This window comes from Amblyraja radiata, chromosome 3 (genome assembly GCF_010909765.2).
Source record: "Amblyraja radiata isolate CabotCenter1 chromosome 3, sAmbRad1.1.pri, whole genome shotgun sequence".
NCBI classification, from domain to species: Eukaryota; Metazoa; Chordata; class Chondrichthyes; order Rajiformes; family Rajidae; genus Amblyraja; species Amblyraja radiata.
The window spans coordinates 109,347,866-109,360,259 of record NC_045958.1 but is presented as its reverse complement, the minus strand read 5'-3'; the positions used below and the strand labels follow the sequence as shown (position 1 = coordinate 109,360,259).

The following is a 12,394-nucleotide window of genomic DNA, read 5'->3' as shown; positions in this document are numbered from 1 at the left end:
CAAGTCAAGAGTATTTCATTTTAGTTTAGATACAGCACAGAAACAGGCCCTTCAGCCCACACCGACCAGTGGCCTGTTTCCACGCTGTATCTCCAAGCTGAACTAGCGCACGGAGTGATCGCTGGTCGGCGTGGACTCGGTGGGCCAAAGGGCCTGTTTCCGTGCCGTATCTCCAAACTAAACTCAACAGCAATCCCCGCACACTAACACCAACCTACACACACTCCGGACAATTTTACATTTTAACCACACCAATTAACCTACAAACCTGGACATGTTTGGAGTGTGGGAAGATCTCGGACAAAACCCACGCAGGTGACGGGGAGAATGTACAAACTCCTTACAGCACCCGTAGTCGGGATTTAACCCGGGTCCCTGGTGCTGTAAGGCAGCAACTCTACCGCTGCGCCACTGCATGTCATACGCCCGAGACAGAGCAATGAAATTCTTACTTGCAGCAGGACAACAGAATATGTAAACATAGCACACTGTAAACGAGATAGTAAATGAAAAAAAAGTTCTGTGTGTACCTTTAGAATGGAGATGAGGGGTTGTTTCATTAGTTACATGGTGGTGAATCTGTGGAATTCATTGCCATAGAAGGCTGCGGAGGCCAAATCATTGGGTATTTTTAAGGCAGAGATAGATAGATTCTTGATCGGTACGGGTGTCAGCGGTTATGGGGAGAAGGCAGGAGAATGGGGTTGAGAGGGAGAGATAGATCAGCCATGATTGAATGGTGGAGTAGAACTCGATGGGCCGAACGGCCTAATTCTGCTCCTATGACTTGTGAATTTACTGTCAATCCACAAATCTCACAATGGGATTAGATAGCTGCTTGGCAACAGCTGAAGCAGCATCTGTGGTAGGAAATGGACAGTTGACGTCTGGCTTGGGACCCCTGCACCTGAACTCAGCAGATTTTCAATGGCTCAGTGGTTCTTTGGTGTCGCTCAGTGAAATTATTTTGCACAACTCCACAGTCGCCGTATATTAGGGCCATTTACAAAGAGAAAGTTCAAAGTCCGCCTGCTGTAAGTACTGGAGCACCCCATGATCCAGGTGAGCCCCAGGCTGCTACAGACCCACGACCCAACGTCCCTCTCGTCGCCCGACCAACCAGTCGACCGCCTCAGTGTCCCGGGGGGCACCTCCTGCAGCCGCTGGAGGTAATACCTCTTGAGTATATTAGCTGAAGGTGGGTGTACTCTCTGAAGTGATCCCATTAAAGCAGGGGTCGGCAACCTTGTTCTGCATAGGGGCCAGGACGCATGCTGACCAGATACATTGCCGACTGAAGCCATGGAACACCGCAGGTAACCTGGTGCAGGAGCCTGAAAACTGTAACGTCCAGGTTCATGAACAGCTTCTTCCCAACAACCATCCAGCAGGCTACTGAACACTACAACCCTCTACTAAACTCCAAACTACCAAAGTTGCACCAGGGACTTTAGGCTTTGATTTTTTTTATCTGCACTGTATTGAGTTTTATTAATTATTGAACTTCATGTTTATTATATTACCCATTGAGCACTGTTTTACAAACCTATTGTGCTGCTGCATGCAAGAATTTCATTGTTCCATGTCGGTACATATGAGAAGAGTCTTGAAGATTTATCTTTTAGTTTAATAGGAATGGAATCATTTATTGTCACAATGAGATTCTTTGCTTGTATACAAATAGCGGCCACCTACTACACTGACAAAGTTACGAAGCACGCCGCCCCCCCCCCCCCCCCTTTTGTTCTCCCCCCCCCCCCCCCCACACACATAAACGGTTTCCCCTACGACAGGTCTCCATTGTTCTCCCCCCCCTCATGGTAGTCCCCGGACGCACACATCGACCGCGAGTCGACCCACCAGTCATCGCGGCGAGGCTCCAGCATCGCTGAGGCCCCATCGTCGCCAAGATGTACCGCTGCCACCGCTTCACACCCACTTCACACCCTCATGGTGCCAACCTGGGCTCCGTCGGACACTCCACCGACCCGGGCTTCTACGCGGCGATCCGAGAGGCATCGGAACCGCGGCGCCTCGATAAAGGCCTCCGGCTGCGTTCCCGGCCCACAGACACCGTTTAGAGATACAGCGCAGATAAAGACCCTTCGGCCCACCGAGTCAATAGACAATAGGTGCAGGAGTAGGCCATTTGGTCCTTCGAGCCAGCACTGCTATTCAATGTGATCATGGCTGATCATCCCCAATCAGTACCCCGTTCCTGCCTTCTCCCCATATCCCCTGACTCCGCTATTTTTAAGTCCTATCCAGCTCCCTCTTGAAAGCATCCAGAGAACCGGCCTCCACCGCACTCTGAGGCAGAGAATTCCACAGACTCACCACGCTCTGTGAGAAAAAGTGTTTCCTCATCTCCGTTCTAATGGCTTGCTCCTTATTCTTGAACCGTGGCCCCTGGTTCTGGACTCCCCCAACATCGAGAACATGTTGTTCAAAAGGGAACTGCAGATGCTGGAATATCGAAGGTACACAAAATTGCTGGAGGAACTCAGCGGGTGCAGCAGCATCTATGGAGCGAAGGAAATAGGCGACGTTTCGGGCCGAAACCCTTCTTCAGACATGTTTCCTGCCTCTAGCGTGTCCAAGCCCTTAACAATCTTATATGTTTCAATGAGATTCCCTCTCATCCGCAGCAACCAGCGACCCCCGCACACTAACACTATCCTCTGCACACTTGGGGCAATTTTTACATGGATATCAAGCCAATTAACCTACAAACCTGTACGTCTTGGAGTGTGGGGGGAAAAAAAAGATCGGGGGGGGGGGGGGGGGGGAAACACACGGGTTGTCTGGATCGAACCCGGGTCTCTGGCGCTGTACGGCAGTAGCTCTACCACTGCGCCACAGTGTCGCCCACTATCTTTATCTTTGATAATAAAACAATTGCCAACTTAAAATAGTCCACTTGTTTCCTCAACAACCATTTTGTAAAAGTTTATTCTCAGCTGTATTCATAAAAGGGAGGCAAAAGGAACGATTGGAACACACATGCTCAATTAAATGGTCTCAACTATTTCTAATGCTGAAAGCAGACACTATATTTCAGATTTAACGCAGCAATGTAACAGAATGGAGTTATTCATTTACAACTTGAAACAAAATAGCAAGTTATCTTTGATGTGTAGGATGGAACTGCATATGTTGCTTTAAACAGCGTTTGATACAAAAACTCAATGGATCAGCCAGCATCTTTTTGTATACTATGTATATACACTGAGTATATTTTTGTATACGACTTAAGTTTACAATGTTATTTTATTTTACTGTTACTTTTATAGTATGACCGTACAGAGATGTACAAAATCATGAGAGGAATAGATCAGGGAGACGCGGAGTCTTTTGCTCAGAGCAGATTAATCCAGAAGCAGAGAACACAGGTTTAAGGTGAGGGGGAAGAAACTTAAAAGGAATGCTGAGAAGTTACTTTTTTTTACACAAAGGGTGGTGGGTATATAGAACGAGCTGTTTGAGGTGGTTGCGGCAGATACTATTATAATATTTAAGAGACATTTGGACAGGTACGTGGATAGGACAGGTTGAGTGTGATATGGGCCAAGCATATCCGGTTTGGTAATGAACCGGATTTGATAAGGGAACTCAAGGTAAAGGAGCCATTAGGAGGTAGTGACCATAATATGACAAGTTTCAATCCACAATTTGAGGGGGAGAAGGGAAAATCAGAAGTGAGCAAAGGGGACTATGGAGGCATGAGGGAGGAGTTGGCCAAAGTTGAGTGGAAAGAGACCCTAGCAGGGATGACAGTGAAACAACAAAGGCAGGCATTTCTGGGAATAATATAGAAGGTGCAGGATCAGTTCATTCCAAAGAGGAAGAAAGATTCTAAGGGGAGTAAGGGGCGACCGTGGCTGACAGGGGAAGTCAGGGACAGTATATAAAAATAAAAGAGAAGTATAACATAGCAAAGATGAGCGGGAAGCAAGAGGATTGGGTAAACTTTTAAAGAGCAACAGAAGATAACTAAAAAGACAATACGGGTATTGGGGGTAGAGTACTGACATGGATAGAAAATTGGTTGGCAGACAGGAAACAAAGAGTAGGGTTTAACGGGTCCCTTTCAGAATGGCAGGCAGTGACTAGTGGGGTACCTCAAGGCTCGGTGCTGGGACTGCAGCTATTTACAATATACATCAATGATTTAGATGAAGGGATTAAGGGTAGCATTGGCAAATTTGCAGATGACACAAAGCTGGGTGGCAGTGTGAACTGTGAGGATGCTATGAGGATGCAGGGTGACTTGGACAGGTTGGGGGAGTGGGCAGATGCAGTGTGGTGTGGATGGGTGTGAGGTTGTCCACTAGGGAGGCAGGAACAGGAAGGCGGATTGTTGTCCAAGTGGTTTCGGGTTGGGAGGGGGAAACCTATGTGTCCCCCTGCATCAGTAACTAAGGGTGGGCGTGCAGGTCCAGCAGGCGGTAAAGGAGACTGGTGGCATATTGCCCTTCATAGTAGTAAGAGTTGAGTGTGGGAGCGGGGACATCCCTTTTCAGTCATGCAGGGCCCTGGTGGGTCCACGCTTGGAGTATTATGTGCAGTGTTGGTCTCCGAATTTGAGGGGGGGGGACATTTTTGCTGTTGGTGTGGGGTGGGGTGCAGCGTGGGTTCCTGGAATGGCTGAACTGTCATGTGTTGAAAGACTGGAGCGACTGGGTTTGCACACACTGGAGTTTGGAGGGATCAGAGGGGGTCTTATTGAAACAAGTGGGATTGTTGGGAGATTGGACACGCCGGAGGCAGGAAGCACGCTCCTGATATTGGGGGAGTCCAGAGCCAGGGGCCACAGTTTAAGAACATCTATCTATCTATCTATCTATCTATCTATCTATCTATCTATCTATCTATCTATCTATCTCTGCCTTAAAAATATCCATTGACGGCCTCCACAGCCTTCTGAATTCCAGACATTCACCTCCCTCGGACTAAAGAAATTCCTCCTCATCTCCTTCCTAAATAAACGTCCTTTGATTCTGAGGCCGTGACCTCAGGTCCTAGACTCTCCCACTCGTGGAAACATCCTCTCCACATCCACTCTATCTGAGCCTTTCACTATTCGCCAAGTTTCATGGAAGTCCCCCCACTTATCCTTCTAAGCTCCAGCGAGTCCAGGCCCAGTGCCTTCAAACTCATCACACATTAACCCACTCATTCCTGGGATCATTCTCGTAAACCTCCTCCGGACCCTCTCTAATGCCAGCACATCCTTCCTCAGATACGGGGCCCAAAACTGCAGTCCGTGGCACTGTCCCTAATCCCACGAGTCCCTCCTGTGTTGCCTTACTAAAAACCATCTGAAAGTCACTGCTTCCGCTCATCTATTCTGCTATTTGCAACCTCAAAACGTTCCAAAGGATTTGTCACACACAACTTCCCTTTCATGAATCAATGCTGACTCCACCCAGTAATATTTTGGGAGCGTCCTGTTACAACTTCCTACTTGAATTCCTGGCATTCTTCAGTATTCGCCTCAGAGACAGCGTGGAAACAGGCCCTTTGGCCCACAGAGTGCACGCCAGCCAGCGATCGCCCTGTACACGAGTTACATCCTACACACTTGCGACGATTTAGACTTTAGGACTAGCCAATTAACCCATACATTTACATGTCATTTACATACATTTACATGCCCACCGTGTCCACGCCAACCTGTGTTCAACCCGTAACTAATTTGAGGAAGGACATCTTTGTGATTGAGGCAGTGCAGCGTAGGTTCACGAGATTGATCCCTGGGATGGCGGGACTGTCCTGTGAGGAAAGATTGAAAAGACTAGGCTTGTATTCACTGGAGTTTAGAAGGATGCAGGGGGTGGGGGGGGGGGGGGTCTTATAGAAACTTATAAAGTTATAAAAGGACTGGACAAGCTAGATGTGGGAAAAATGTTCTCAATGTTGGGCGAGTCCAGAACCAGGGGCCACAGTCTTAGAATAAAGGGGAGGCCATTTAAGACTGAGGTGAGAACAAACTTTTTCACCCAGAGAGTTGTGAATTTGTGGAATTCCCTGCCACACAGGGCAGTGGAGGCCAATCACTGGATGGATTTAAGATAGAGCATTAGATAGAGCTCTAGGGTCTAGTGGAGTCTAGTGGAGTCAAGGGATATGGGGAGAAGGCAGGCACGGGTTATTGATTTGGGACGATCAGCCATGATCACAATGAATGGCGGTGCTGGCTCGAAGGGCCAAATGGCCTCCTCCTGCACCTATTTTCTGTTTCTAACTATCCTACACACTGGGGACAACCTACATGTACATCTTTGGAATGTGGGAGGAAATCGGAGCACCGGCAGAAAACCCACGTTAAGTCACGGGGAGAACGTACAATCTCCATACAGACAGCACCCATTGTCAGGATTGAACCCGGTTCTCTGGCGCTGTGAGGCCGCAGCCTTCCCACTGCACCACTATGCAGTCTCCATCCAACTAAGAGGCCAACTGATCGACAGCCCTTTATTCCAACAGCAGAAGCATCACAATCAGGTTATTGAAGGCAAGACACGATAGACAAAAAATGCTGGAGAAACTCAGCAGGTGAGGCAGCATCTATGGAGCGAAGGAAATAGGTGACGTTTCGGGTTGCCTATTTCCTTCGCTCCATAGATGCTGTCTCACCCGCTGAGTTTCTCCAGCATTTTTGTCTACCTTCCATTTTCCAGCATCCGCAGTTCCTTCTTAAACAGGTTTTTGAAGGAGATGACTAACCCGAGTCATAAAGGGCACAAGCATGAAACTACTGAGATCACCCTGATGCACATTCATCATATTATTCCAAGCACTTAAAACTTATTTCCCTTATCCTGTATCTGAACACTGCAAACGGCTCGACTGTAATCATGTATTGTCTTTCCGCTGACTGGAGAGCACGCAACAAAAGCTTTTCACTGTGCCTCGGTACACGTGACAATGAACTATTTGAAGAATAGACAATAGGTGCAGGAGTAGGCCATTCGGCCCTTCGAGCAAGTTACAGCAGTGCATGTATTGCACATTGCTTGCTGTTGGTCCACAGAAATAAAAAAACAACACATACCAAACAAATTCCTCCATTAGGGAAATGGGGGGCTTGAGTGGATCTGGAGAGGATGTTTCCACTAGTGGGAGAGTCTGGGACCAGAAGTCATAGCCTCAGAATAAAAGGACGTTCATTTAGGAAGGAGATGAGGAATTTCTTTAGTCAGGGGGTAGTGAAGTACAGAGAAGGTTCACCAGACTGATTCCTGGGATGGCAGGACTTTCATATGAAGAAAGACTGGATAGACTCGGCAAGAGGGGGGATCTTATAGAAACTTACAAAATTCTTAAGGGGTCGGACAGGCTAGATGCAAGAAGATTGTTCCCGATGTTGGGGAAAGTCCAGAACAAGGGGTCACACTTTAAGGATAAGGGGGAAGTCTTTTAGGACCGAGATGAGAAAAACTTTTTTCACAGAGAGTGGTAAATCTGTGGAATTCTCTGGCACAGAAGGTAGTTGAGGCCAGTCCATTGGCTATATTTAAGAGGGAGTTAGATTTGGCCCTTGTGGCTAAAGGGATCAGGGGGTATGGAGAGAAGGAAGGTACAGGATACTGAGTTGGATGATCAGCCATGATCATATTGAATGGCGGTGCAGGCTCAAAGGGCCGAATGGCCAAACCTGCACCTATTTTCTATGTTTCTATGAATCTGTGAATTCATTGCCACAGGAGGTAGATCAATGGTCAGCACAGCACGTGCGCCGAAGGACCCGTTTCGATGCGGTGGCCTTCAAGTTTAAATCTGGAGAGCTGCCAGTCCTGCCAGAAATGTTCAGATCACACAAAAAGAAAAAAAAACGCACAACTTAAAAAGTTGCATCTCAGGGCAAGGGTTGAATGGGAACGTAAAGCAATTATGAATGGCCGACAGAGTCTTACAGCGTGGAAATGGGCCCCACTTGCCCACACCGACCAACATGTCCCATCTACACTAGTCCCACCTGCCTGCATTTGGCCCAAATCCCTTTAAACCTGTCCTATCTATGTACCTGTCTAAAGGGCCCGTCCCACTTTCGCGACTTTTTCGGCAACTGCCGGCACCTGTCATAGGTCGTTGCAGGTCGGCGAAATTTTTCAACATGTTGGAAATCCAGCGGCGACCAGAAAGACGCTACGTCTCTTTGGGCGACTGAGGAGACGACTCACGACCATACATGCGACACCCTGGCGACATGTCGCGGGGTGACGCCTGTATGGTCGTGAGTAGTCGCCCAAACAGTCGTACCTTGTTCTGGTCGCCACTGTTGTAAATTTTCGGCGACCTGCAACGACCTATGATGGACGAAAAAGTTGCGTAAGTGATACAGGCCCATGAATGTTTCTTGAATGTTGCAATATTCCCTGCCTCAACTGCCTCCTCTGGCAGCTCGTTCCATACACCCACCACCCTTTGTGTGAAAAAGTTACCCCTCAGATTCCTATCTTTCGCCCCTCACCTTCTACCCATGTCCCCTGGTTCTCGATTCCCCTACTCTGGGCAAGAGACTCTGAGCATGATCTACTCCTCTACATTCCTCTGTACATAATCTATTCTTCTCTCCGATACTGGCACAGTTTAAAACAAAATCCAGGCCTTCCATTCTGTGGACCAGCGTACGTGATCGTGAAGAAACAAAGAACCGCAGATGCTGGTTTAAACCACAATGGACACAAAATGCTGGAGTAACTCAATGGGTCAGGCAGCATCTCTGGAGAACGTGAATAGGCGATGTTTTGGGTCGAGACCATGTTCTGACTGATTGCGTGTGTGTGTGTGGGGGGGGGGGGGGTGGAAGGGGGGGGTGGGGGTGAGGGAGAAACGAGCAAGACAAAGCATGGCAGGTAATAGGTCAACATCAGCATTGGAGTGGGTGGAGTTTGAACAAAGGCCAGAGATAAGAAAGGAAGGCAGGTGTGATACAGGTAATACAATTATTATTAGTTGTCCAGTGCCAATATTCAGATTTATTCAACTCCAACAATATATCATGATGGGTTTGGAATTCATATTTTGTGTTGATAGCTCGTCTAGGGCATTATTCCCTCAGCCACTCAACCCTCATAGAACGATATTACATTTTGATGAGTTACAGTGTTGTTTACAGGTACAGAACGGAAACAGGCCCTTCGGCCCACCGAGTCCGCGCTGACCAGCGATCCCCGCACACTAATGCTATCCGACACATGCTGGGGACAATTTACAATTATACCAAGCCAAACAGCCCACAAATCTGTATGTCTTTGGAGTTATACAGCATGGAAATAGGCCCTTCGGCCCAATTTGTGCATGCTGACCAAGTTAGTATTCTGGGCTACTCTTATTTGCTTCCACGTCTGTCTAAACCCTTACTATTTGTCCATCTGTCCGCATGTCAACAGACAATAGGTGCAGGAGTAGGACATTTGGCCCTTTGAGCCAGCTGTGATCATGGCTGATCATCCATTCAGTACCCCGTTCCTGCCTTCCCATGGAACTAAAGGAGGTCCGAAGCATCCCATCCTGAAATGTCATTTGACTTCGACCCCTTCCCTCCACAGACGCTGCCGGAAGCACTGTTACCCCTGTATTTTGTGTTTTAATCAAGATTCCAGCATCTGCAGTTCCCTCAGTTTCCATTACGAAAGTCATAATTATGTCTGCTTCGATGTCTGTCTCTGCCAGTTTGTTCCAGATGTGGACTACACTCCCAAGTGGCAAAGTGAAGAGAAAAAAAAAATAATGGATTCAACAAGATTCGTGTTTGCTTCCACGAGGATTGGGGGCGAGGTCTCGCGGATAAAACTAAACACGAAATAATAGTCCACGGTGTGTACGTTTGTCGAATGCTGCTGCCCCGCTGAACATTTTAGATATTATTCATCACGAAAGCAGAGAGTGATATTCAAACTGCGTGAAGTCACGTTATGCATCGTCTAGCGACGCAGCCCGGCAAGCCACTCACAACACCAGCATAGATAGATAGCACTACTATTCTGAAGGGTATACAAATTACAGGAACTTGCCTATGCTGCATTGTCCTAGGCGGAACTACAGCACGTATGCAAAGCACCTCTCTTTTAACCCAACATCAAAACAGAAACAAACAATTTGCAAGAAAAAAAACCCGACAACATGACATTTTTTCGCCGAACTAAACCCTGTCCATTAATCGCCTCGAAACGAGCTACAATCCAAAAAAAAACACAATTATATTCGTGTAATCTTGCGTTAGCTGGGAGTACAATCGTGACAAACTTAACAAATCCAGTGTCGAAATGCATGCATAACCTTGAAATCAACACATATGCACACACACACACACAAACACACCTGCACCCCAGCTCTCAAGAAACAGCTCAATTTTTTAAAAACTTACTTTTTTTTTCTAATGCCTCGACTTCATCTGAATTTTTTTGGCCATGAGACGAACAGGCGGGGAAACAAGGCGAAGAGGAAAGGAGGTCAAGGTTTCGTAAGAGAGATACGTGTGTGTGTGTGTGTGAGAGAGAGAGTCTGTAGACGGGGAGGGAGAGGAGAGAGATAGTTGGGCCAAATCACGTTAACATTTGCTCGCTGTAATCTCCTAGATGGCTAAAGCAATTATCGGAGTAAGTAAGTACAGCACACTTATCGCCCAAACACCCCGTTTACCGTGAAACACACCAGCGAGGAAGCATCAGATCAGGGCCGCCGCACGGTCGAAGCAGCTCACATGAAACAAAGGGTTGAGTGTGGGGCATGGATGTGTGTCCGCTTCAAACACCTCGGTCGGGGTTTAAATAAAAAGAGCTCCGAACTTCCTCCTCTTGCTTTCAAGATAAACAATAGGGGATTTCTCTCACTAAGAGGGGAGGGTGCAAGATGGGGGGGGGGGGGTAGGTAGGGGGGAGGAGGGTAGGGAGAGGGAGGGGGGAGGAAGGAGGAGGTGGGGGGTAGGGAGGAGGTGGGGGGTAGGGAGGGGGGAGGAAGGAGGAAGGAGGGAGGGGGAAAAGGAGGGAGGAGGGGAGAAGGGGGAAGGGAGGAGGCGGGGAAAGGAGGGAGGGGTAGAGGAGGGGGCGAAGAGGAAGGGGGAAAGGGGAGGAGGAGGAAAGGGAGGAGGAGGAGGAAAAGAGATGTTTGCTTTAAAACCGGCCTCTCACCAAGTTTCCGCTCAAACCAGGCCGAATCTCCCCTCTTTCTCTCTCTCTCTCTCACACACTCACAATACATTTCTCTCCCCCTCCAAAAAAACAAACAAATCACAAGCCATTTTAGTTATTATATATTTTGTTGTTACCTTTCTTCACCACGGCCGCGAACAGCCCCGCTCCTTCATCGGCGACCAACTTGTAACCCGGCGGCCCACAACCAACACACACACACCGGGCCTTGGGGCGGAGTTAGCGGCCCTTACACCGGGCGGGGAAAGGGGAAACTATTTAAATAAGGAGGAGGAGAAAGAGAGAGGAAGAAAGAAAGGGAGAGAGAGAAATAATGATAGAGAGAGAGAGGAAGAATGAATAAGAGAGAAAGAGAGGAAAACAGAATGAGAGGGAGAAAGAAAGAGGGGAATAGAGAGAATGCGAGAGGGAGGGAGAGAGGAATCCAGAGAATGCGAGAGGGAGAAAGAAAGAGAGGAATCCAGAGAATGCGAGAGGGGAAAAGAAAGGAATACAGGAAGAGATTTTAAAAAATGAAAGAGAAAGGGAGAAATAGAAGGAGAGAGAAAGAAAGGAGAGAAAATTTGATAGAAAGCCTCGCACTGACACCAAGGTAACCCAATTAAATCTTCCCCATGGCTTTGAAGGCAGAAGTTCCTAAGTTCTTGTTAAATTTTAAAACCCTCCCCCTCTCCGATACACCCAGCCACGTCCCCTGTCGGGTTGTTTTTCTTTTTTCAAAAAGAAAAGTAACTTTCTGTGCCCTCGCTCAATTAAAAGGCGTAATGTGATTTAAAATGGAGTTGGGGGAGCGAGTAAGTCGGTGTGGCCGCTACAGCGAGGGGGGCCGCCACCGCCGGCGGTTCCACTGTGCGTTCCCCGGTAAAACGCTGCAACACGGGGCGAGAAATACAACATGTCCCCCTTCCTAGGGGAAGAGCCGGCGCCTTCCAGCTCCAACCCGCTTCTCTCCTCCTCCTCACACCACTGTCATTAATATAATAGTTATATTTTGCTAACAATCCTGCCTGCTTTCTTACAGTAATATCAGCAGCAAAATCGTCGCACCGAGATCCATCCGAAACGAATTTCGGTCTCTCTGTCTCTGCAAACAATGCAGACAAACGGACAATATCAGTAGCCCATCGTTGCAACAAAAAAACACACACGGTCTGCGTGCACATAAACTCTCTGGAGCCTTGCAATATATATATATATATATAATTCTGTTTGGGGGGAGAGAGTAGAAGGAAGAT

The 12,394-nt window shown here is 47.9% G+C and overlaps 1 protein-coding gene across 2 annotated transcripts in view; it reads right to left on the bottom strand.

The window, feature by feature from the left end:
* The window catches only part of erbin (erbb2 interacting protein), a 272,967-nt gene extending 261,503 nt beyond the window's left edge, over positions 1 to 11,464 (bottom strand). The window contains exon 1 of one of the 2 annotated variants that reach the window (XM_033018574.1): positions 11,276 to 11,464. The gene's annotated coding sequence lies outside the window, so the exon portion shown is untranslated. Of the gene's footprint in view, positions 1 to 10,662; positions 10,866 to 11,275 lie in introns of those variants that run through there. The other variant, XM_033018575.1, reaches the window with a different exon arrangement.
* Between the last annotated feature and the right edge of the window lie 930 nt (positions 11,465 to 12,394).